Below are 4,207 nucleotides of genomic sequence, written 5' to 3'. Positions count from 1 at the left end.
CTCCTCAGGACAAGATCAGGGCTGCCCCCACCCAGCAGTGGGGAGAGAGGGGTGTTTGCTGGGCAGACGCCAACCAGCCATCTCAGATTGTTCCTCCCAGAAGCTGACTCTGACACAGGAGCCAAGGTCAAGTCATTTATTTGGAAGGAAGCTTCTTTATGTAGGGAAGCAGGCATTGGGACAGGAGAGGAGGGGTCCCATTTGGGCCACAGGGATGAGTGGGTCTCTCCATCCACATCTGCAGCTGACACCCAGTGGGGACCATGTACAACAAGCCTCGGGGTGGTCCCAATGGAAGGTCAAAGAGAGCTGGGGTGTCCATGCACCCCAATGGCATCTCCATTCTAGATGAGGGCTGCTCCCGGAGGCCCAGTACTGCCAGCCTGCCCAGTGTGTGGACCGAGCTCACTCCTGGGGCTGCAGGAACCCCCGCAGAGTCACACGTGCCTGCTCTGCTGCTTGTGCATGGGGGCCTGAACCAGACCGGCGGGGGCGGGAGGAGCAACCTGGGGGCCAGCTCCTAACTGCGGCTGAAACAACAGTGGTCACTGGTCACCGTGACTCCAGTGCTTAGAGAATGGGGGCTCCTGGGAACTGGGAGGCAGCTTCTTTATGGAGGAGGTGGCTCTGGACACTCTCGGTCCTGGGCTTGAGGCTGAGTCCAAGAGGAGCCCAGCCTCCTCCTGCTCCCCGACACAGCAGTTTGGACCAGTCATCCGGGCACTGGCACTGTGGAGGTCTCAGTGTTTGGCAAAGCTCCAGCGTTCTCCTGTCATCCGTGTTGCTGGGGAACCTGCTTGGGGCCCCTGTGTTTATCTTTTTTATGCAAACTTAAGTGCTTGTTTTCAGAGACCTCAAGAGAGGAAAACCCAGGAAATGAACACGTTCTGCAGCTCTCCTGGGGGAAACAGAACCAAGTAGGAAAAGTGCAGAGGAGCAGCCAGGAAAATGAGTGGGTGGGGCACTGGGGCAGGGGGAGCGGGGAGGTGCAAGGGTCAGAGAGCCCTCCCAGACCCCAAGGCGCTCACCACAGGCTGCCCTGCACATCACACTGCAAGCCTGGCTTCAAGCAAGGGGGGCTCTGGGAGATGCTGCTCATCTGACCCCTCGGTCCCCCTCAACCCACCACCTTCCTCCCCTCCTCCTGTTTCTCCCACACTCCCCCCTTTACTTGTCTTCCTTGAACAGCCTAGTCCATTCCTGCCCCAGGACCTCTGCACCAGCCGTTCTTGCTACCTACAATGCTCTTCCCTCTGATCTGCACACAGTGGGCCCGTCTTGTCATCAGGTCATCACTTCATCCATGGGGTCTTCACTGGACTGTCCACCCCAGAAGAGACACCCTTTCTGTCTAGCACATGCACCTGTGGTGCCTTCTCTGCATGATTTTCTCTTATTTAGTTATCTTCCTGCCAGTGCAATTCATCCCTTGCCCAGAAAGTCATGACTGTGACAGCTGAACACATTCAGTGTCCCCTGCTGTCTCCCCGACAAAGCCTTGAATGATCAGAACAGGCCCCCAAGTCCACGTTTGATCACTGATTGAATAAAATATAAAAATGACATTTCTTTCCAAAAAGATATCCCCCACCTTTTAAAATAATTATCTGAACACATGACCCAAAAAATTAAAAGACTTACTGGGGAAAAGACAAGGTTTGCAGGAGTGGTTCTGTTGAATCTAATATATACACTGGTCCAAATTCCCAGCACAGTCTGGGCTCCAGGTAAAGGTTTCCATTATTCTCTCTTAAGCTTTTAAATGATACATATTTCAAAATGTGCCATGGAGCAGGTCCATCACTCATCTTATAGAAAGAACAACAAAAGCATATGTCTGTCTTGAAATCCAAGCCTCACATGAATTCAGAGAGAGATTTTTTTAAAGCTCTACACAGAAAGGAAAGGTGACTCCATTTAGTATTCTTTGTATGATTTCTAACAAAGAAATACTAGAATGTAATTTATGACACTATTAATTTTCTCTAATGACATGTGGTTGTCTTGCCAGATACCTTTGTTTAGGGAGATGTAATAATCCATTTCAGCACATTTATTCACTGCCCATAATGTATTTTGGAGCATCTACATGGAGAAGGAGTAATTTCTTATTTGGCTAAGCAAAAAGAAAAAAAAAAAAAAAACTTTTGGACTGTTGGTAGAGAAAAAGAGATGCCTATAGGCAGCATAAAAATGTTTGTAAAGATTCTGGTTTCAAGTAATTTCTGTTTCCTAGGATGTGACACTGCAGATACCTGAGTGCACATGTATGCACAGGAGAATACACATATGTGTATCATGGGACATTATATTATGGTAATTGAGATCATTAATAAACTTGTAAACCCTCCCTTATCAGCACTGCACTCTGCCTGGCAAACAGTATGTTCAGTAAATGTGCGTCTGTGCTCAGTCGCCCGGTCATGTCTGACTCTTTGCAACCCCATGGATGTAGCCCACCAGGCTCCTCTGTTCATGGAACTTCCCAGGCAAGAATACTGGAGTGGGTTGCCATTTCCATCTCCATGTGATCTCCCCAACCCCAGGATTGAACCAGCCTCTCCTATGTCTCCTGAATTGCAGGCAGATTCTTTACCACTTGAGCCATCAGGGAAGCCCCTCAGTAAATGTTAGGCAAGTTCATTAATTAACTGCTGAACAAGGAACTGCATGGTGACATTTGATTTTGCTTTTGAAGCCCGACCCAGGAGCGCAATCTCTGAGTGAGAAACTCTTAAGTGACTCAGCCAGAAGGACACAAGGCACTTGTGCTTTGCAGGTGGCCCTGGCACCCTACTTCCTGCCTGTGACCCCTACTGCTTCCATGCATCTCTACGCCGGGTGTCCAAATGCCTGCCTGTACCTGCTATTCTCAGTTGAGGGCTGTCCTGGGCCCTCCCTTCTGGCTGGGTGTTGACCCACCCAGCCCCTGCATCCTCAGGCAGGGTAACTGAAGACTGAATTCTACCCCATTTCCAAGAGCCCTGAGGGATGGGGGCTGAGCGCCAGCCGACCACGGTGCCAACCCACCTGGTAGCACCTCTCCTCTCTGATGCCCTGCTGCCCCCACCTCCGTCTCCTGCCCTCCTAGCACTTCCTGGGATCACATCCCCAGAAATGACATCAGATCCTTGCTGCAGGGTCAGCTTCTTGGGGAATTCAAACTGAGAGAGACACCTTTAATGATCTGACTTCTAACAAAGCATCCGTCGTGCAACCAGGTGCTTGTGCCTGAAACGTGGTGAAAACAAGCCGATTCATCACCTGACACGTTTCACATGTGAAATCCAGACTCTGAGCCTCTAATGAGACCTGCGATGCCCCAGGACAAAGGGCTCATCTACTTCCTTAAATGAGCTCAGCTCAGTGGCTGTTAGCAGGGCAACCCTGTCCTGAGTGAGGCTGGCCCACATGCAAGCCCAAGGCCCCTGTTAATCAGACAAAGGATGTGCAAGCAAAGAAAACATTTTAATTAAGGCTTCATTGGTAAGCCAGACAGGCCAACCATGGTCTAATCCAAACAAGAACCTTGTATCCTCACCCTTGTAACCTCTGTTCTAAGACATCGAAGCACATGTCTGCAGGGGCCCAGAGACACCTCCTCCTGGTTAGCTCAGGCGCTGGAGGATCCCTTCTCTCCCAGTTTCTTCTCGTTTGCCTTGTCTTTTCAATCATGGTCTCCACGATGACAACAGTCTCTTTGTACATCTGGATGCTCCCGGTGGAAAACTTCTCTATGGATTCCATCACCTCCACTTTCTTTTAGGCCAGCTTCCTGGGAGGGCTTCTCGCTGGCCGGCTGCCGCTCTGAGCCCCATGCCCCTTGGACCCACCCAGAGTGACCTGAGGCCCTTGAGACTGGGGTGTAGACAGCCCCTCTGGACCAGGTGCCACCATGGGACAGGGCCGTCTGTCCCCCTCCTCCTCCTTCTGGCCATCCTGTTTCCCCTGGAGGCCCTTCAGTTCTTTGGCATTTTTCTCATCCTCTTTGTCTGCAGGGTGTGGGGTCGGGGGGCATCCATGTTCTTTCCCCTTCAGGGGCCCCCTTCATCCTTCAGACCGTCTTATTTCCCCTTGGGGCCCCCCCTTCCTCCTTCAGACTGTCTTATTTCCCTTCGGGGCCCCCTTCATCCTTCAGACTGTCTTCTTTCACCTGTGGGGGCCCCCCTTCCTCCTTCAGACCATCTTCTTTCCCCTGGGGGCCCCC

General features: G+C 51.4%; 1 pseudogene; it reads right to left on the bottom strand.

Annotated features, from left to right (window-relative positions):
• Positions 1-3,466: 3,466 nt before the first annotated feature.
• LOC122448408 overlaps positions 3,467-4,207 on the bottom strand; it is a 3,379-nt pseudogene continuing 2,638 nt past the window's right edge.

Source organism: Cervus canadensis, chromosome 10, assembly GCF_019320065.1.
Source record: "Cervus canadensis isolate Bull #8, Minnesota chromosome 10, ASM1932006v1, whole genome shotgun sequence".
NCBI classification, from domain to species: Eukaryota; Metazoa; Chordata; class Mammalia; order Artiodactyla; family Cervidae; genus Cervus; species Cervus canadensis.
The sequence above is the reverse complement of the archived record's forward strand: the minus strand, read 5'-3'. Positions and strand labels throughout refer to the sequence as shown.